Here is a 22,775-nt window from a genome sequence, read left to right as displayed (position 1 = left end):
AGGATACTTGGTATGAGTTAAATCTTTTAAAACTTATTAAGACTTCTTTTTTTTTTTTTTTTTTGCCTAGCATGTGGTTTACCCTGGACAATGTTCCATGTACAATTGAGAAAAATGTATATTCTGCTATTGTTGATGGAGTGTTCTGTATATGTCTGTTAGGTCCAGTTGGTTTGTAGTGTTGCTCACGCCCTTTATTTCCTTATTGATCTGTCAGTTCTATCCATTTTTGATATGGATATATATATATATATATATATATATATATGCACACACACACACACGCACCCATAACACATCAGATGGGGTAATGTGCCAATGTTGTAACAAAGTTTTAGAGAGGCACATCTCATACATGAGTGTGAAAACCCAATCACCATACTTATGAACTACAAAATGTACAAACACTCCATCAACAACAGCAGAATATACATTTTAATGATAAGTTTTGATTCCTTTTGGTGTATATTCTGTAACCATTTTCTTCATTGTTATCAGGGGGATTACATAAAATATTCTAAATATAAAACAATCTATTTTGAATCGATAGCCACTTAATCTTGATTGCATACAAAAACTAATCTTTACAGCTCTACCCCACATTTTAATGTCATTTATGTTATAAACTACCCTTTTATATATTGTGTACCCATCAAAATAGATTTATAATTATTTTTATGCATTTGTATCTTCAATACTGTGGTAAATATGAAGTTCCTGATTCTTAGGTGGATTCTTAAATTATTGATTGTAAACTACAAATTTTCTTCTAAGTACTATTTTAGCTGTATTTCCAAAATATTCATATGTTTTAGTTTCATTTTCATTAAGTTTTAAAGTTTTTTATTTTATTTTCTTTTGTTTTTAAGGGATGAGGTCTTGGCTGTGTTGCCCAGGCTGGAGTGCAGTGGCTATCCACAAGCGCAATCATAGTGTACTGCCAGCCTCTAACTCCTGACCTCAAGCAATTCTTCCATGTTTGCCTCCCAGGTAACTGGGAATATAGGCACAAGCCACTGTGCCCAGCTTTCATTTTCATTAAGTTTAAAATATTTGCTTGTTAATATTGTAATTTATTTCTTTACTCATTTATTATTTAGAAATATGTTTTTAAGTTTTTAAATATTTGAGGGATTCCAGATATTTTATTGTTATTGATTTCTAATTTAATTCCATTGCAGTCAGAGAACATAATCTGCATAATTTTAGTTCTTTAACATTTATTGGAACTTGTTTTATGACCTAGCATATATTCTGTATTGTTGAAATTTCCATATGCCCTGAAAGGGAATGTATATTCCACAGTTATTCAGTGGAGCAGTCTATAAATGTTAATTATGTTCAGTTGATTGACTGTGTTAAGTGTTTTGTAGCCTCACTGATTTACTGTCTACTTATTTTATTTTATTTTTTTTTTTTTGAGACAGAGTCTCGCTCTGTCGCCCAGGCTGGAGTGCAGTGGCCGGATCTCAGCTCACTGCAAGCTCCACCTCCCGGGTTTACGCCATTCTCCTGCCTCAGCCTCCCGAGTAGCTGGGACTACAGGCGCCTGCCACATCGCCCGGCTAGTTTTTTGTATTTTTAGTAGAGACAGGGTTTCACCATGTTAGTTAGCCAGGATGGTCTCAATCTCCTGACCTCGTGATCTGCCCGTCTCAGCCTCCCAAAGTGCTGGGATTACAGGCTTGAGCCACCGCGCCCGGCCTCTTTTTCTATATTTTTATACTTATTTGCGTTTTAAAATTTAAAGTGAGTTTTTTGAATTCAGTATATAGTGTATATATATACATACACCCTATATATATAGAATTTTGAATTCAGTATGAAGCATGACCAATGGGTCATGCTTTAAAAAAATCTAATTTGGTATCTGCCTTTTAATTAAAATATTTAGATCATTTACATTTAATATAATAAACAAAAAAGTTGGATTTAAGTCTGCCATCTTGTTTTTTTATTTAAAATTTTTTTTTCATTTTTTTTATTTCTTAGATCTACCTCGTCTGACATTTGTTCTTTATTTCCTTCATCTGCTCTTTACTCTTTATCCATCTCCGTTTTTTGGCCTTTGATATGGTTTGGATGTTGTCCCCTCTAAATCTCATGTTGAATTTTAATCCCCAATGTTGGAGGTTGGGCCTGGTGAGAGATGTTTCAGTCATGGGGGTGGACACCTCATGGTTTGTTGCTGTCCTTGCAAAGTGAGTGAGTTCTTACAAGATATGGTTGCTTAAAAGTGTGTAGCCACTCCCTCCACTCCAACTCTTTCTTTTTCCTGCTCTGGTCATGTGATATGTCTGCTTCTGCTTCACCTTTCAACATGAGTAAAAGCTTTCTGAGGTCTCACCAGAAACTGAGCAGATGCCCAGCACCATGCCTCCTGTATAGCCTACAGAACTATGAACCAATTAAATCTCTTTTCTTTATAAATTATCCAGTCTTAGGTGTTTCTTTATAGTAATGCAAGAATAGCCAACAGAGCCTTCTTTTGGATTGAGCATTTTTCTATTCCATTTTATCTGCTAATGTCTTATTAACTAAATATGTTTTAAACAGCTTTCCTGTAGTTACTCTAGGGCTTAAAATATATATCAGTAGCAGGGCACAGTGGTTGACATCTGTAATCCCAGCACTTTGAGAGGGTGAGTTAGGTGGATCACTTGAGGCCAGGAGTTTGAGACCAGCCTGGCCAAAGTAGTGAAACACTATTTCTACTAAAAAAAGAAAAAAAATTAGCTCAGCATGGTGGTGTGCACCTGTGGTACCAGCTACTTGGGAGGTTGAGGCAGGAGAATTGCTTGAACCCATAAAGCAGAGGCTACAGTAAGCTGAGATCACACTGCTGTACTCCAACTTGGGCAACAAAGTGAGACTCTGTCTCAAAATAAATAAATAAATAAATAAATAAATAAATAAATAAATAAATAAAACATCAATATCACAAACTAGCTTAAAATATTATATCATTTAATATGAGTTTTACAATAATATACTTCAATCTCTCCCTCTCATACTTTGTGCATATACTTTATGTCTTATATGTTACAAATCCCCAAATATATTGTTATAATTTTTGCTTCAGTCAATTATCTTTAATAAAACTTACAAGTGAAAAGAAGGTCTTTCATATTTACCCATGTATTTACCATTTCTAGCACTTTTTATTTTTTTATATGCAAACTTTTATTTCAATAATTTTCCACTGCTTGAAGCACTTCCTTTAATTTTTTGACTTTTAAAAAGTTTGTTTTAAGTTCCAGGATACATGTGCAGGAGGTGCAGGTTTGTTACACAGGTAAACATGTGCCATGGTGGTTTGCTGCACCTATCAACCCATCACCTAGGTATTAAGCCCCACATGCATTAGCTCTTTATCCTGATGCTCTCTCTCCCCCGACTCTCAAGAGGCCCCAGTGTGTGTTGTTTTCCTCCCTGTGTCCATGTGTTCTCATTGTTCAGCTGCCCCTTATAAGTGAGAACATGTAGTGGGTGGTTTTCTGTTCCTGTGTTAGTTTGCTGAGGATGATGGCTCCCAGTTCCATCCGTGTCCCTGCAAAGGACATGATCACATACCTTTTTATGGCTGCATAGTATTCCATGGTGTATATGTACCACATTTTCTCTATCCAGTCTATCATTGATGGGTGTTTCAGTTGATTTCATGTTTTTGCTATTGTGAATAGTGCTGCAAGGAACATATATGTGCATGCATCTTTATAATAGAATTATATATATATATATATATATATTTTTTTTTTTTTTAAATCATACTTTAAGTTCTAGGGTACCTGTGCACAACATGCAGGTTTGTTACATAGGTATACATGTGCCATGTTGGTTTGCTGCACCCATCAGCTCATCATTTACCCTAGGCATTTCTCCAAATGCTATCCTGTCCCCAGCCCCCCACCCCCTGACAGGCCCTGGTGTGTGATGTTCCCTACCCTGTGTCACTGTTTTCTCATTGTTCAGTTCCCACCTATGAGTAAGAACATGTGGTATTTGGTTTTCTGTCCTTGTGATAGTTTGCTGAGAATGATGGTTTCCAGCTTCATCCATGTCCCTGCAAAGGACATGAACTCATCCTTTTTTATGGCTGCATAGTATTCCATGGTGTATATATGCCACATTTTCTTTTTATTTATTTATTTACTTATTTATTTATTTTTTATTATACTTTAAGTTCTAGGGTACATGTGCACAACGTGCAAGTTTGTTACATATGTATACATGTGCCATGTTGGTGTGCTGCACCCGTTAACTCGTCATTTACGTTAGGAATGTCTCCTAATGCTATCCCTCCCCCTTTCTCCCACCCCATGACAGGCCCGGTGTGTGATGATCCCCACCCTGTGTCCAAGTGTTCTCATTGTTCAATTGCCACCTATAAGTGAGAACGTACGGTGTTTGGTTTTCTGTCCTTGTGATACTTTGCTCAGAATGATGGTTTCCAGCTTCGTCCATGTCCCTACAAAGGACGTGAACTCATCCTTTCTTATGGCTGCATAGTATTCCATGGTGTGTATGTGCCATATTTTCTTAATCCTGTCTATCACTGATGGACATTTGGGTTGGTTCCCAGTCTTTGCTATTGTGAATAGTACCGCAATAAACATATGTGTGCATGTGTCTTTATAGCAGCATGATTTATAATCCTTTGGGTATATACCCAGTAATGGGATGGCTGGGTCAAATGGTAATTCTAGTTCTAGATCCTTGAGGAATTGCCACATTGTCTTCCACAATGGTTGAACTAGTTTACAGTCCCACCAGCAGTGTAAAAGTGTTCCTATTTCTCCACATCCTCTCCAGCATCTGTTGTTTCCTGACTTTAATGATCACCATTCTAACTGGTGTGAGATGGTATCTCATTGTGGTTTTGATTTGCATTTCTCTGATGACCAGTGATGATGAGCATTTTTTCATGTGTCTGTTGGCTGCATAAGTGTCTTCTTTTGAGAAGTGTCTGTTCATACCCTTTGCCCACTTTTTGATGGGGTTGTTTCTTTCTTGTAAATTTGCTTAAGTTCTTTGTAGATTCTGGATATTAGCCCTTTGTCAGATGGGTAGATTGCAAAATTTTTCTCCCATTCTGTAGGTTGCCTGTTCACTCTGATGGTAGTTTCTTTTGCTGTGCAGAAGCTCTTTAGTTTAATTGGATCCCATTTGTCAATTTTAGCTTTTGTTGCCATTGCTTTTGGTGTTTTAGTGATAAAGTCTTTGCCCATGCCTATATCCTGAATGGTATTGACTAGGTTTTCTTCTGTGTTTTTATGGTTTTAGGTCTTACATTTAAGTTTTTAATCTATCTTGAGTTAACTTTTGTATAAGGTGTAAGGAAGGGATCCAGTTTCAGTTTTCTACATATGGCTAGGCAGTTTTCCCAACACCATTTATTAAATAGGGAATCTTTTCCCCATTTCTTGTTTTTGTCAGGTTTGTCAAAGATCAGATGGTTGTAGATGTGTGGTGTTATTTCTGAGGCCTCTGTTCTGTTCCGTTGGTCTACATATCTGTTTTGGTACCAGTTCCATGCTGTTTTGGTTACTATAGCATTGTAGTATAGTTTGAAGTCAGGTAGTGTGATGCCTCCAGCTTTGTTCCTTTTGCTTAGGATTGTCTTGGTTATGTGGGCTCTTTTTTGGTTCCATATGAACTTTCAAGTCATTTTTTCTAATTCTGTGAAGAAAGTCATTGGTAGCTTCATGGGGATGGAATTGAATCTATAAATACCTTGAAATGTATACATACCTTGGGTAGCATGGCCATTTTCATATATTGATTCTTCCCATCCATGAGCATGGAATGTTCTTCCTCTTGTTTGTGACCTCTTTTATTTCGTTGAGCAGAGGTTTGTAGTTCTCCTTGAAGAGGTCCTTCACATCCCTTGTAAGTTGGATTCCCAGGTACTTTTTTTTTTTTTTTTGGAGACGGAGTCTCGCTCTGTTGCCCAGGCTGGAGTGCAGTGGCCGGATCTCAGCTCACTGCAAGCTCCGCTTCCCGGGCTCACGCCATTCTCCTGCCTCAGCCTTCCGAGTGGCTGGGACTACAGGCGCCTGCCACCTCGCCCGGCTAGTTTTTTGTAGTTTTTAGTAGAGACAGGGTTTCACCGTGTTAGCCAGGATGGTCTTGATCTCCTGACCTTGTGATCCGCCCGTCTCGGCCTCCCAAAGTGCTGGGATTACAGGCTTGAGCCACCGCACCCGGCCAGATTCCCAGGTACTTTATTCTCTTTGTAGCAATTGTGTATGGGAGTTCACTCATGATTTGGCTCTTTGTCTGTTATTGGTGTATAGGAATGCTTATGATTTTTGCACATTGATTTTGTATCCTGAGGCTTTGATGAAGTTGCTTATCAGCTTAAGGAAATTTTGGGCTGAGATCATGGGGTTTTCTAAATATACAATCATGTCATCTGCAAACAGGGACAATTTGACACCCTCTTTCCTAACTGAATACCCTTTATTTCTTTCTCTTGTCTGATTGCACTGGCCAGAACTTCCAACACTATGTTGAATAGGAGTGGTGAGAGAGGGCATCCTTGTCTTGTGCTGGTTTTCAAAGGGAATGCTTCCAGTTTTTGCCCATTCAGTATGACACTGTCTGTGGGTTTGTCATAAATAGCTCTTATTATTTGGAGGTATGTTCCATCAATACCTAGTTTATTGAGAGTTTTTAGCATGAAGGGCTGTTGAATTTTGTTGAAGGCCTTTTCTGCATCTATTGAGACAATCATGTGGATTTTGTCTTTGGTTCTGTTTATGCGATGGATTACATTTTTTGATTTGAGTATGTTGAACCAGTCTTGCATCCCAGGGATGAAGCCGACTTGATCATGGTGGATAAGCTTTTTGATGTGCTGCTGGATTCGGTTTGCTGGTATTTCATTGAGGATTTTTGCATCGATGTTCATCAGGGATATTGGCCTAAAATTCTCTTTTTTTGTTGTGTCTGTGCCAGGCTTTGGTATTAGGATGATGCTGGCCTCATAGAATGAGTTAGGGAAGATTCCCTCTTTTTCTATTGATTGGAATAGTTTCAGAAGGAATGGTACCAGCTCCTCTTTGTACTTCTTGTAGAATTTGGCTGTGAATCTGTCTGGTCCTGAACTTTTTTTGGTTCGTAGGCTCTTAATTATTGCCTCAATTTCGGAACCTGTTATTGATCTATTCAGAGATTCAACTTCTTCCTGGTTTAGTCTTGGGAGGGTATATGTGTCCAGGAATTTATCAATTTCTTCTAGATTTTCTAGTTTATTCATGTAGAGGTGTTTATAGTATTTTCTGGTAGCAGTTTGTATTTCTGTTGGTTTGGTGGTGAATACCCCCTTTAACATTTTTTATTGTTTCTATTTGATTCTTCTGTCTTTTCTTCTTTATTAGTTTTGCTAGCAGTCTATCCATTTTGTTGATCTTTTCAGAGAACCAGCTTCTGGATTCACTGAGTTTTTGAAGGGGTATTGTGTCTCTATCTCCTTCAATTATGCTCTGATCTTAGTTATTTCTTGCTTTCTGCTAGCTCTTGAATGTGTTTGCTCTTGCTTCTCTTGTTCTTTTTATTGTGATGTTAGTGTTTTGATTTTAGATCTTTCCTACTTTCACTTGTGGGCATTTAGTGCTATAAATTTCTGTCTACACACTGCTTTAAATGTGTCCCAGAGATTCTAGTACATTGTGTCTTTGTTCTCATTGGTTTCAAAGAACATCTTTGTTTCTGCCTTCATTTCGTTATTTACCCAGTGGTCATTCAGGAGCAGGTTGTTCAGTTTCCATGTAGTTGTGCAGTTTTGGGTGGGTTTCTTAATCCTGAGTTCTAATTTGATTGCACCGTGGTCTCTGAGACAGTTTGTTGTGATTTCTGTTGTTTCACATTTGCTGAGGAATGCTTTACTTCCAATTATGTGATCAATTTTAGAATAAGTGTGATGTGGTGCTGAGAAGAATGTATATTCTGTTGATTTGGGGTGGAGAGTTCTGTAAACGTCTATTAGGTCTGCTTGCTGCAGAGCTGAATTCAAGTCCTGGATATCCTTGTTAACCTTCTGTCTCGTTGATCTGTCTAATATTGACAGTGGGGTGTTAAAGTCTCCCATTATTATTGTGCCGGAGTCTAAGTCTCTTTTTTAGGTCTCTAGGGATTTGCTTTATGAATATGGATGCTCCTGTATTGGATGCATATATATTTAGGATAGTTAGCTCTTCTTGTTGAATTGATCCCTTTACCATTATGTAATGATCTTCTTTGTCTCTTTTCATCCTTGTTGGTATAAAATCTGTTTTATCAGAGACTAGGATTGCATCCCCTGCTTTTTGTTCTTTCCATTTGCTTGGTAGATCTTCCTCCATACCTTTATTTTGAGCCTATGTGTGTCTCTGCATGTGAAATGGGTCTCTTGAATGCAGCACACTGATGGGTCTTGGCTCTTTATCCAATTTGCCAGTCTGTGTCTTTTTTTTTTTTTTGTTTGACATGGAGTCTCACTCTATTGCCCATGCTGGAGTGCAGTGGCATGATCTCAGCTCAATGCAAGCTCCGCCTCCCAGGTTCACACCATTCTCCTGCCTCAGCCTCCTGAGCAGCTGGGACTACAGGTGGCTGCCACCACACCCAGCTAATTTGTTATATTTTTAATAGAGATGGGGTTTCACCATGTTAGCCAGGATGGTCTCGATCTCCTGACTTCGTGATCTGCCTGCCTCGGCCTCCCAAAGTGCTGGGATTACAGGCGTGAGTCACCATGCCCAGCCTGGTCCGTGTCTTTTAATTGGGGTATTTAGCCCATTTACATTTAAGGTTAATATTGTTATGTGTGAATTTCATCTTGTCATTATAATGTTAGCTGGTTATTTTGCCCATTAATTGATGCAGTTTATTCATAGCATCAATGGTCTTTATAATTTGGCATGTTTTTGCAGTGGCTGGTACTGGTTTTTCCTTTCTATGTTTAGTGGTTCCTTCAGGAGCTCTTGGAAGGCAGGCCTGGTGGTGACAAAATCAGCATTTGCTCGTCTATAAAGGATTTTATTTCTCCTTCACTTATGAAGCTTAAATTGGCTGGATGTTAAATTCTGGATTGAAAATTCTTTTCTTTAAGAATGTTGAATATTGGACCCCACTCTCTTCTGGCTTGTAGGATTTCTGCTGAGAGATCCACTGTTAGTCTGATGGGCTTCTCTTTGTGGGTAACCTGACCTTTCTCTCTGGCTGCTGTTAACATTTTTTTCCTTCATTTCAACCTTGGTGAATCTGACAATTGTGTATCTTGGGGTTGCTCTTGTAGAGGAGTATCTTTGTGGTGTTCTCTGTATTTCCTGAATTTGAATGTTGGCCTGCCTTTCTAAGTTGGGGAAGTTCTCCTGGATAATATCCTGAAGAATGTTTTCTAACTTGGTTCCATTCTCCCCATCACGTTCAGGTACACCAGGCAAATGTAGATTTGGTCTTTTCACATAGTCTTGGAGGCTTTATTCATTTCTTTTCATTCTTTTTTTCTCTTATCTTGTCTTCTTGCTTTATTTCATTAATTTGATCTTCAATCAGTGGTATCGTTTCTTCCTCTTGATCAAATCGGTTATTGAAGCTTGTGCATACATCAGGAAGTTCTTGTGCTATGGTTTTTAGCTCCATCAGGTCATTTAAGGTTTTCTCTACACTGTTTATTCTAGTTAGCCATTCATCTAATCTTTTTTCAAGGTTTTTTAGCTTCCTTGCAATGGATTCGAGCATCCTCCTTTAGCTTGGAGAAGTTTGTTATTACTGACCTTCTGAAGCCTACTTCTGTCAACTTGTCAGTCATTCTCTATCCAGCTTTGTTCCATTGCTCACAAGGAGCTATGATCCTTTGGAGGAGAAAGGGCCCTCTGGTTTCTGAAATTTTCATCTTTTCTGCTCTGGTTTCTCCCTATCTTTGTGGTTTTATCTACCTTTGGTCTTTGATGTTGGTGACCTACAGATGGGGTTTTGGTGTGGATGTCCTTTTTGTTGATGTTGATGCTGTTCCTTTCTGTTTGTTAGTTTTCCTTCTAACAGTCAGGCCCCTCAGCTGCAGGTCTGTTGGAGTTTGCCGAAGTTCCACTCCAGACCCTGTTTGCCTGGGTATCACCAGTGGAGGCTGCAGAACAGCAAATATTGCAGAACAATAAATATTGCTGCCTGATCCTTCCTCTGGAAGCTTCATCCCAGAGGGGCACCCACCTGTATGAGATGTCTCTTGGCCCCTACTGGGAGGTGTCTCCCAGCCAGGCTACATGGGGCTCAGGGACCCACTTGAGGAGAAAGTCTGTCTGTTCTGAGAGCTCAAACGTTGTGCTGGGAGAACCACTGCTCTCTTCAGAGCTGTCAGACAGGGATGTTTAAGTCTGCAGAAGTTTTCTGCTGCCTTTTGTTCAGCTATGCCCTGCCCACAGAAGTGGATTCTATAGAGGCCATAGGCCTTGCTGAGCTCCAGTGGGCTCCATGCAGTTCAAGCTTTCCCAGTCACTTTGTTTACCTACTCAAGTCTCAGCAATGGCGGATGCCCTTCCCCATGCCAGGCTGCAGCCTAACAGGTGGATCTCAGACTACTGCGTTAGCAGTGAGTAAGGCTCTGTGGACATGGGACCCACTGAGCCAGGCATGGGAGGGAATCTCCTGGTTGCTGTTTGCTGAGGCCATGGGGAAAGCACAGTATGTGGGTGGGAGTGTACTGTTTTCCCAGGTACAGTATGTCACGGCTTCCCTTGGCTAGGAAAGGGAAATCCCCAGACCCCTTGCACTTCCCGGGTGAGGCAACACCCTGCCCTGCTTTGGCTCACTCTCCATGGGCAGCACCCACTGTCCAACCAGTCCCAGTTAGATGAACCAGGTACCTCAGTTGGAAATGCAGAAATCACCCGACTTCTGCATCGACCTCACTGGGAGCTGCAGACCGGAGCTCTTCCTATTCTGTCATCTTGGAAGTGACCCCTTTAATATTTTTTGTAGTGTGGATATGCTAGTGATGAATTATCTTAGCTTTTGCTTTTCTGAAAATGTTTTTATTTGTCTTCCTTTTTTTTTTCTTTAGATGGAATCTCGCTTTGTCATCTAGGCTGGAATGCAGTGGCATGATCTCAGCTCAGTACAACCTCCACCTCCAGAGTTCAAGCGATTCTCCTGCCTCAGCCTCCTGAGTAGCTAGGATTACAGATTCCTGCCACCACACTCAGCTAATTTTTGTGTTTTTTAGTGGAGACAGGGATTTCACCATGTTGGCCAGGCTGGTCTCAAATGCCTGACCTCAACTGATCCGTCCACCTTGGCCTCCAAAGTGCTGGGATTACAGGTTTGATCCACTGTGCTGGGCCTGCCTTCATTTTTGAGATATATTTTTATTGTATATAGAATCCTAAGTTGATCATTATTTTTTTCTCTTAGTATTTGAAAGATGTTACCTCCTTTCTGGATTTCTGATGAGAGGTCTGAAGTCATTTTCATCTTTGTTCCTCTGTACACGATGAGTCATTTTTTCCCCTCTGGCTTTCAGGAATTTGATTAAGACGTGCCTTGATGTGCTTTGCTTTATATTCATTTTGTTTGAGGTTTGTTGAGCTTCTTGGATCTGTCTTTTCTGATTTTTATCAAATTTGCAAAAAACAAAAGTTGGCATTATTTCTTCCAAAGTTTTCTTATGCTTCTTTATATACCTCTTTCTCTGGGACTCCAATTATATGTCTATTAAACTGTTTGATTTTGTTCCATAGGATATTAAGACAGTTCATTTTTATAGTTTTTTATTTTGTTTTGTGCCTTATTTTGGCTAGTTGCTACTGTTACTTCTTCAATTACATATTTTCTTCTGCAATATCTAATATCCAGTTATTCCTATCCAGTGAAAGTTTCTCTTGAGCTGTTGTGTTTTTCGTTTCTGATATTTCTATTTAAAACAGTAATTTCCACTTTTCTCTTCCTTATGCTTGTGCTTTTCTTTTAACTAGTTGAGCATTTTGAACACCTTTATAGAAGCTCTTTTAACACCTTTGTTTGTTAATTACGTAAGTTTTGTCATTTCTAGGTCTGTTTCCATTGATTAATTTTTTTCTTCAATTTTATTTATTTATTTATTTATTTATTTATTTATTTATTTATTTATTTATTTATTTTTTTTTGAGACAGAGTCTCACTCTGTCGCCGGGGCTGGAGTGCAGTGGCCGGATCTCAGCTCACTGCAAGCTCTGCCTCCCGGGTTCACGCCATTCTCCTGCCTCAGCCTCCCGGGTAGCTGGGACTACAGGCGCCCGCCACCTCACCCGGCTAGTTTTTTGTATTTTTTAGTAGAGACAGGGTTTCACAGTGTTAGCCAGGATGGTCTCGATCTCCTGACCTCGTGATCTGCCTGTCTCGGCCTCCCAAAGTGCTGGGATTACAGGCTTGAGCCACCACGCCTGGCCTTTTTCTTCAATTTTAAATTGAAAAATATTATTATTTATTTTTGAGATAGTGTCCTGCTCTTTCATCCAGGCTGAAGTGCAGTGGCATGATCTTGGCTTAGTGCAGCCTCAGCCTCCTGGGCTCAAGCAATCTTCCCACCTCAGCTTCCCAAGTAGCTGGGACTACAGGCATACACCATGATGGCTTGGTAGTTTTGTTTATCTTTTGTAGAGATGAGGCCTTACTATGTTGCTCAGGCTTGTCTTAAACCCCTGGGCTCAAGCAGTCTACTTGTGTCAGTCTTCCAAAGTGCTGGGAATACAGGAGTGAGCCTCTGGATGCCTGGCCTTTTTCCTTATTTTGAGTCAATCACATTTTCTTACTGCTATGCATGTCTAGTTGTTTTGTGCTGAATACTAGACACTGTAAATTTTGCATCATTAAGTACTACATTTTGCTATGATCTGTTAAAGAGTGTTGGACTTTGTTCTGGCAGGCAGTTAAGGCAGGAAGTTAGTTTGATTCTTTTGAGGCTTGTTTTAAAATGCTTCTTTCAGAACTTTTTTTGTGCTTCCTTGTCTACCTGGCTTTCTTCTAGGATTGGTTTAGCACCATTAATAACACCTAATCATTTCTGGCCCTCTATTAAAGACGTCATGAATTCAGTGAGGTCTCTCCACTATTGCTGGTGAGAACTTGAATAATTCTGGGCCCAGGATGAGCTATGGGAATTATCTGGCTTATATCTCTTTGGTAATTATTCTTTCCTCAGAGTTTGTCCTTCCCCCATCTCTATGGAGTCTCACCATATGCAGTTTGATATCTGGCCAAAGACTCAGAGGAATCCTCATACAGATGTTTGGAGCTTGTTTTATGATATCTCCATGATAAAATGACTCATTCCTCCTCCTTCACATTCTGCATCATACATTTTAGCTATCTTAACCTCATTAAACTCCAACCTCTATGTCCTCAATTCAACAATATCTACTGTGTTTTATTTAGGTTTCCTTTCCCTGTGCCACCAGAAATTGACCCTAGACGGAAAGCAGGAGTGATCATGGATCTCACCTTATTTTTAACCTTATTCATTTTGCTTTTCTCCGGAATCACAGTCTAATTTTGTTTTATTCTATATTTTACTTTTTGGAGACAGAGCCTTGATATGTTGCCCTGGTTGGAGTGTAATGGTACCATCTCGGCTTATCACAACCTCTGCCTGCCAGGATCAAGCAATTCTCTTGCCTCATCTTCTTGAGTAGCTGCAACTACAAGCATGCACCAAGACTAGTCTCGAACTCCTGGGCTCAAGTGATCTGCCTGCCTCAGCCTCCCAAAGTGCTGAGATTACAGGCGTGAGCCACTGCGCCCAGCCAGTAACTACAGTCTTTTGTTGCTATTTGTCTAATATCTGAAAACAGTTTTTTTTTTTTTTTCAGATATTTTGTATTGTTTCCTAATTGTTGATGGTGGGAAAGTAAGTCTAGACATTGTTATTCCCTCATAGCTGGAAGTGCATTATGGGGCTGGTACTTTTTTTCCCTATTATTCCCCCTCAGGTTAAGTCCTGTATCACTCCCTTTCTGATTATACAGCCACCTCCTTTAACTCACCAACCCATCTGCCTAGTGGGTCTGTGTTTATTTTTTTCTTGTTTCTCCCTTGTTTCATGTTTCATCCTGCTACTCTCATGCTTAAAACATTTAGTAGCTCCTGGGATGAACATATGTTGTTTTTCCTGCTCTTTTGTTTTTTCCTTAGGGAACCATTCTTCCTCCATTTCATTCCAATGGAAATGTCAGTTTCTATCTTTTGCCCCAAGACTATCCATTCTATGGTAACTAGACAATCTTGGTACCTCCTTTCACAGCCATAGCGATCATTCCAGGAGTAGATAGTGTCAATCATAGTCTTCAATAGCACTATTATAGGGACATAGACAGAGATGGATGCTCTCTGGCTTGGCATGTTAAGCTGGGAGAATGTGAATTTGGATCAATTAAAGATCATTTCCCTCTGCCTTATGGAGAAAGACTGACTACTCTGGGAGAGAATGAAATCAACCCATTGAGTGAAGAAAGGCAAATGGATAGAGATGGAAAAATAAAATAGAAAAATAAAAATATTGGGATATCCCTAGATCCACCTATGCACAAAGCTAGCAAATCCCCACCTTTCCCTGTTCTTTGAACCAATTAATTTTCATTTTGCTTAGTCTAGTTTGAGCTGATATTTTCTTACTTATATTTGAAAGAATTTGGTTTAAGACAGCCCCCTCTGTTTTGTAACAAAGTGTAGCTCCGGGGAAGCTACTCACTGACCCCAGAAGCCTTCTCTGCTTTTGGTACTTTATGCTGACATTCCTACCAGGCGTACCATGCTACGTTTATCAAAATGCAAATCAGAACATGTCTTGGTACTGCGGAAAGAACTCAAGGTCAGAGTCAGAAATACCTGGGTTAAAGATTTTTTGCTGCCTATTAGCTGTGTGAGCTGAAAGGTTACTGCACATACTCTATTTTCTTCCCAATAAAGACGGGAGGAAGAGGGTAGGAAGTAGGCAAGCCCATAGTACCAGTGAGGATTAGGTTTAATCACATAGAACTGGAAACCTAAGAATTCTTTGAGAACGTAGAAGTTTGTTTCTTTGTCATGTAAATTAATTGGAGGTAACTGATCCAGGAGGCTTCACGAAGCCATCAGGCAGCCACTCCTTCTAACTTTTTCCTTCACCATCCTAACATATGACTTCTATTCTCAAAGTTCTTCCCTGCAGAATTGATGTGTTTCATCCACCCAGGTCCACAGAGAAAGGGTTAGGAAAGTGGACAGGTATTTTTCTGTGTTGGAAATTTTCATTTCAGAAGGGAGTTTTTCTGTGCTCCTATGGTTCCTGCCAGTTAGCAGAATCTACCTAAGCAGGAAGTTGGATGCTTTCTGAATTTCCAATAAATGGGAAGAGATTCCATAAAAGACTATGTGATAGTAGCAACCATGATGGGTTGTAAGTGCTTTTATCAGCTGGGAAAGATAGTGCTTTGCTTAAAATGATTAAGCTTGGATGCATTTGTGGGGATGGCAAGGAAAGGATGAATACAGGGAAGCTAAGTGATTTGGGGACTCTAGGAATATGGGCAAAAGAAAAACCTGAGTTCACACAGATGCCTGGCATCTCAAAGTGCCCCTTCTCCCCATCTGCCATGATTCTCCCTATTCCTCTAGCATCCCTTTTTGGCCTCTTCTTTCCCATAACTTCATCCTTCCTAGCCTCTTGTTTCTCACTCCTCTAGTCCCACCTCCCCTAATCTATCTTCATGTCAGAGCAAGAGATGTCTTCCCAAAATACAATTTTGTTACCTGCTTTTCTGTTTTGGTGACTTGGAGGGTTTGTTTTGCATCATGGGTGCTAGGTTTTTGTCACTAGGACCGGTTTCATCAGGATCCATAGCCCCTAGGATTCTGGAATAATGTAATTTAAGAGGTTAGGACAAAGACTACTTGACAGCCTCTTAGGAGATTTTTATGGATACTGAACAAGTATCACGTCTTTGGAGTTAGTTAAGCCTGAACCACAGAGTCAGGGTGGTCTAAGCTGTGCTGCACTATCAACTCTGAAATCTCAGTGGGTTGATTCAGCAAAAGTGTATTTTTTGCCTATGTTAAGTAGGCAGTGTGTGCGAGCAAGGGGTTCTTCCCCACACAGACACTCAGGGACCAGAGTCTACATCATCTTATAGAGGCACTTCCTTGAACATGTGATCCTCTCAGCGCCTGCAGCAGAAGAGAGCACTGGAGAGTGCCTGTCCTTGGAATTAGTTCTTCCCTAATCAGAGTGTAAGTCCCTTGAGGTCAGTGACTGTGTCTTATATTCGTCTGTTTATTTTTTCTGTCAGAAATCTGGGCAGAAGATGGTATTAAGGTATGGTTTGGCTAAGAACCCAGGAAAACCAAAATTCTACCCATTCTTTCTGACCAAGACCCTGGGAGAAAGGAACTAGGACAAACAGGAAACTAGCACTTGCTTCCAAATGCAGAGGACTCTGGTGCTGGACCCCATGGCATGGACTAACCCTTACACTTACCCTTCCACGAAATGTAGTTGAGTGTGGCCAGGCTCGGTGGTGAGTGCCTGTACTCTCAGCACTTTGGGAGGCTTAGGCGGGTGGATCACTTGAGGCCAGGAGTTTGAGACCAGCCTGGCCAGCATGGTGAAACCCCATCTCCACTAAAAATACAAAAATTAACTGGGTGTGGGCCAGGCATGGTGGCTCATGTCTGTAATCCCAGCACTTTGGGAAGCTGAAGTGGGTGGATCACCTGAGCTCAGGAGTTTGAGACCAGCCTGGGCAACATGGTGAAACCCCAGCGCTAGAAAAAAATGAAAAAACAAAAATTACCTGGGCATGCTAATACACGCCTGTAGTCCCAGCTATTTGGGAGGCAGAGGTGGGAAGACTGCTTGAACCTGGGAGGTGGAGGTTGCAGTGAGCTGAGGTCATGCCAGTGCACTGCACTCCAGCCTGAGCGACAGAGCAAAACCCTGTTAAAAAAAAAAAAAAAAGAAAAGAAAAGAAAAGAAAAGAAAATGTAGTTGAGTGCCAGTTCTGTTCTGCCTATTTGGTCAAGACCTGAAGAGGAAAGACTGATCCATTCCACCCCTTCCAGAACCAGAAGACTGTAATCAGAGAGTGGAATTGTGAGAATGGAAGCACCAATTTCCAGCATCTGGTACCAGGCTGGCTTAGTGCTATGCCAGGGTGGTGCCATGTGGGAGAAGAGGCAGGAGGTAAGACGGGCGGCTGAGTCTTCTCCATCAGGGACTCACTCTGTCTCCTTACTCTCTTGTATGCACTTCAGCCCAATAAGTGTTCACAAAACTGACTAGACCATGGAAATTCCTTCTCCTTGGGCAACTGAAGAAGAGGATAAAGAGAAAGAAAGAAGTCTTGAATGTTTTCCTTTCAAGTCAATATATTACTTACTTAATGTTAGAATTAACTAATTAAAAAACCTCTTAGCTCTCCTATGGGTCAGACATTCTTCAAAGTTGCCATATCAGGACTGGAGGCAAATAATAAATATCCAATGGTATAATAGGCCACAGTTTTTATTATCCTAGTGAAATCTGCATATTTTCAAAATTAAATCTGCTTAATACCACCCACTAGAGTTTGCAGGTAACAACAATAACATAATGATGATGTCAACAGCAATGGGTCTTGCTGATTCCGTGCTTATTATTACCTGTCACAATACTAACTGCAATGTACTGCTCATTTCTCACAACAAATCAGAGGATGGGATGTTATTCCTCTTCATTTTGTAGATAAGGTGACTGGGGTTCAGAGAGTTAAAGCGTCTTACCTAAAGACACACAGCAAGTGACAGGCAAGGCCAGGTCTGCCTGGACTCACAGTCCCAGTTTCTTCTTTTGCCTCCTTGATGAAAACATCACTTTGAGGAAAATCAAGGTTTTCCTAAGTTTATTGAAACGAGGTTTGCATTTGAAACTTCTAAAATAATATTTTTAATAATATTCATAAAAAACATATCATCCTAGTACTTAATATGCATATACTTACCATGTATTGGATGCTGTTCTAAGTACTTTACATATTTCCGTTCATTGAATCTTTATAACAGCACTATGAGACAGGTACTATTATTATTCCCATTCTTCAGATGAAGCCACAGAGGCACAAGGTTAAGTAACTTGAAGTTTTATACCTTATAAATTAAATCTGGTTTGAATTGTCCAAACTGTCTGACAGTTAGACATGCTGACAATTGTAACTATTCTGTGTATAAATAAATAAAACTATACAGTCATGCCTTATTTTGTTATGCCCAAGATACTGCATTTTTTTACAGATTAAGGGTTTGTGGCAACCCTGGGTTGAGCAAGTCTATCAGTGCCATTTTGCCAACAGCATGTACTTGCTTTGGCTTTGTGTTACACTTGAGTAATTCTCATAATAATTCAAATGTTTCCATTATTATTTTATCTGTTATGGTGATCTGTGATCAGTGATCCTTGATGTTACTATTGTAATGGTTTTAAGGCTCCATAAACTGCACCCAGATGAGATGAAGAACTTTGATAAGTGAGTGTGTTCCGATTAACCAATCAGCCATTCTCCTGTCTCTCTTCTCCTTGGGCCTCTCTATTCCCTGAGACACACCAATATTGAAATTAGGCCAATTAGTAAGACTACAATAGCCTCTGAGTGTTCTAGTAAAAAGAGGAATCTCGTGTCTCTCACTTTCAATTAAAAGCTGGAGATAACTGAGCTTAGTGAGGAAGGTACGTTGAAAACCGAGATGGGCCAAAAGCTAGGTCCCTTTTTTTTTTTAAAATTATTATTATACTTTAAGTTCTAGGGTATATGTGCATAACGTGCAGGTTTGTTACATATGTATACTTGTGCCATGTTGGTGTGCTGCACCCATGAACTCGTCAGCACCCATCAACTCGTCATTTACATCAGGTATAACTCCCAATGCAATTCCTCCCACCTCCCACCTCCCCATGATAGGCCCCGGTGTGTGATGTTCCCCTTCCGGAGTCCAAGTGATCTCATTGTTCAGTTCCCACCTATGAGTGAGAACATGCGGTGTTTAGTTTTCTGTTCTTGTGGTAGTTTGCCGAGAATGATGGTTTCCAGCTGCATCCTTGTCCCTACAAAGGACACAAACTCATCCTTTTTTATGGCTGCATAGTATTCCATGGTATATATATATGCCACATTTTCTTAATCCAGTCTGTTACTGATGGACATTTGGGTTGATTCCAAATCTTTGCTATTGTGAACAGTGCCACAATAAACATACGTGTGCATGTGTCTTTATAGCAGATGATTTTTTTTTTATTATTATACTTTAAGTTCTAGGGTACATGTGCATAACGTGCAGGTTTGTTACATATGTATACTTGTGCCATGTTGGTGTGCTGCACCCATCAACTCGTCAGCACCCATCAATTCGTCATTTATATCAGGTATAACTCCCAATGCAATCCCTCCCCCCTCCCCCCTCCCCCTTCCCCATGATAGGCCCCGGTGAGTGATGTTCCCCTTCCGGAGTCCAAGTGATCTCATTGTTCAGTTCCCACCTATGAGTGAGAACATGCGGTGTTTGGTTTTCTGTTCTTGTGATAGTTTGCTAGAATGATGGTTTCCAGCTGCATCCATGTCCCTACAAAGGACGCAAACTCATCCTTTTTTAATGGCTGCATAGTATTTCATGGTGTATATGTGCCACATTTTCTTAATCCAGTCTGTCACAGATGGACATTTGGGTTGATTCCAAGTCTTTGCTATTGTGAATAGTGCCACAATAAACATACGTGTGCATGTGTCTTTATAGCAGCATGATTTATAATCCTTTGGGTATATACCCAGTAGTGGGATGGCTGGGTCATATGGTACATCTAGTTCTAGATCCTTGAGGAATTGCCATACTGTTTTCCATAATGGTTGAACTAGTTTACAATCCCACCAACAGTGTAAAAGTGTTCCTATTTCTCCACATCCTCTCTAGCACCTGTTGTTTCCTGACTTTTTAATGATTGCCATTCTAACTGGTGTGAGATGGTATCTCATTGTGGTTTTGATTTGCATTTCTCTGATGGCCAGTGATGATGAGCATTTTTTCATGTGTCTGTTGTCTGTATGAATGTCTTCTTTTGAGAAATGTCTGTTCATATCCTTTGCCCACTTTTTGATGGGGTTGTTTTTTTCTTGTAAATTTGTTTGAGTTCTTTGTAGGTTCTGGATATTAGCCCTTTGTCAGATGAGTAGATTGCAAAAATTTTCTCCCATTCTGTAGGTTGCCTGTTCACTCTGATGGTAGCTTCTTTTGCTGTGCAGAAGCTCTTTAGTTTAATTGGATCCCATTTGTCAATTTTGGCTTTTGTTGCCATTGCTTTTGGTGTTTTAGACATGAAGTCCTTGCCCATGCCTATGTCCTGAATAGTATTACCTAGGTTTTCTTCTAGGGATTTTATGGTATTAGGTCTAACATTTAAGTCTCCAATCCATCTTGAATTAATTTTCATATAAGGAGTAAGGAAAAGATCCAGTTTCAGCTTTCTACTTATGGCTAGCCAATTTTCCCAGCACCATTTATTAAATAGGGAATCCTTTCCCCATTTCTTGTTTTTCTCAGGTTTGTCAAAGATCAGATGGCTGTAGATGTGTGGTATTACTTCTGAGGACTCTGTTCTGTTCCATTGGTCTATATCTCTGTTTTGGTACCAGTACCATGCTGTTTTGGTTACTGTAGCCTTGTAGTATAGTTTGAAGTCAGGTAGCATGATGCCTCCAGTTTTGTTCTTTTGACTTAGGATTGTCTTGGCAATGCGGGCTCTTTTTTGTTTCCATATGAACTTTAAAGCAGTTTTTTCCAACTCTGTGAAGAAACTCATTGGTAGGTTGATGGGGATGGCATTGAATCTATAAATTACCTTGGGCAGTATGGCCATTTTCACAATATTGATTCTTCCTATCCATGAGCATGGTATGTTCTTCCATTTGTTTGCGTCCTCTTTTATTTCACTGAGCAGTGGTTTGTAGGTCTCCTTGAAGAGGTCCTTTACATCCCTTGTAAGTTGGATACCTAGGTATTTTATTCTCTTTGAAGCACTTGTGAATGGAAGTTCATTCATGATTTGGCTCTCTGTTTGTCTGTTACTGGTGTATAAGACTGCTTGTGATTTTTGCACATTAATTTTGTATCCTGAGACTTTGCTGACGTTTCTTATCAGCTTAAGGAGATTTTGGGTGGAGACAATGGGGTTTTCTAAATGTACAATCATGTCATCTGCAAACAGGAACAATTTGACTTCTTTTTTTCCTAACGGAATATCCTTGATTTCTTTCTCTTGCCTGATTGCCCTAGCCAGAACTTCCAACACTATGTTGAATAGGAGTGGTGAGAGAGGGCATCCCTGTCTTGTGCCTGTTTTCAAAGGGAATTTTTCCAGTTTTTGCCCATTCAGTATGATGTTGGCTGTGGGTTTATCATAAATAGCTCTTATTATTTTGCGATAAGTTCCATCAATACTGAATTTATTGAGCGTTTTTAGCATGAAGAGCTGTTGAATTTTGTCAGAGGCCTTTTCTGCATCTATTGAGATAATCATGTGGTTTTTGTCTTTGGTTCTGTTTATATGCTGGATTACGTTTATTGATTTGCATATGTTGAACCAGCCTTGCATCCCAGGGATGAAGCCCGCTTGATCATGGTGGATAAGCTTTTTGATGTGCTGCTGGATCCGGTTTGCCAGTATTTTATTGAGGATTTTTACATCAATGTTCATCGGGGTATTGGTCTAAAATTCTTTTTTTTTGTTGTGTCTCTGCCAGGCTTTGGTATCAGGATGATGTTGGCCTCATAAAATGAGTTAGGGAGGATTCCCTCTTTTTCTATTGATTGGGATAGTTTCAGAAGGAATGGTACCAGCTCCTCCTTGTACCTCTGGTAGAATTCAGCTGTGAATCCATCTGGTCCTGGACTTTTTTTGGTTGGTAGGCTATTAATTATTGCCTCAATTTCAGAGCCTGCTATTGGTCTATTCAGGGATTGAGCTTCTTCCTGGTTTAGTCTTGGGAGAGTGTAAGTGTCCAGGAAATTATCCATTTCTTCTAGATTTTCCAGTTTATTTGTGTAGAGGTGTTTATAGTATTCTCTGCTGGTAGTTTGTATTTCTGTGGGGTCGGTGGTGATATCCCCTTTATCAATTTTATTGTGTCTATTTGATTCTTCTGTCTTTTCTTCTTTATTAGTCTTGCTAGCAGTCTATCAATTTTGTTGATCTTTTCAAAAAACCAACTCCTGGATTCATTGATTTTTTTGGAGGATTTTTTGTTTCTCTATCTCCTTCAGTTCTGCTCTGATCTTAGTTATTTCTTGCTTTCTGCTCGCTTTTGAATGTGTTTGCTCTTGCTTCTCTAGTTCTTTTAATTCTGATGTTAGAGTGTCCATTTTAGATCTTTCCTGCTTTCTCCTGTGGGCATTTAGTGCTATAAATTTCCCTCTACACACTGCTTTAAATGTGTCCCAGAGATTCTGGTATGTTGTATCTTTGTTCTCATTGGTTTCAAAGAATGTCTTTATTTCTGCCTTCATTTCGTTATGTACCCAGTAGTCATTCAGGAGCAGGTTGTTCAGTTTCCATGTAGTTGAGCGGTTTTGACTGAGTTTCTTAGTTCTGAGTTCTAGCTTGATTGCACTGTGGTCTGAGAGACAGTTTGTTATAATTTCTGTTCTTGTACATTTGCTGAGGAGTGCTTTACTTCCAATTATGTGATCAATTTTGGAATAAGTGTGATGTGGTGCTGAGAAGAATGTGTATTCTGTTGATATGGGGTGGAGAGTTCTGTAGATGT

The 22,775-nt window shown here is 39.9% G+C and overlaps 1 non-coding gene across 1 annotated transcript; it reads right to left on the bottom strand.

Annotated features, from left to right (window-relative positions):
- Positions 1-296: 296 nt before the first annotated feature.
- Positions 297-401, bottom strand: LOC115895364. The gene has a single exon (XR_004055566.1). It is a non-coding gene; the product is annotated as a small nucleolar RNA U13 (small nucleolar RNA).
- Between the last annotated feature and the right edge of the window lie 22,374 nt (positions 402-22,775).

This window comes from Rhinopithecus roxellana, chromosome 20 (assembly GCF_007565055.1).
Source record: "Rhinopithecus roxellana isolate Shanxi Qingling chromosome 20, ASM756505v1, whole genome shotgun sequence".
Classification (NCBI taxonomy): Eukaryota; Metazoa; Chordata; class Mammalia; order Primates; family Cercopithecidae; genus Rhinopithecus; species Rhinopithecus roxellana.
This window is presented reverse-complemented; position numbering and strand designations above follow the sequence as displayed.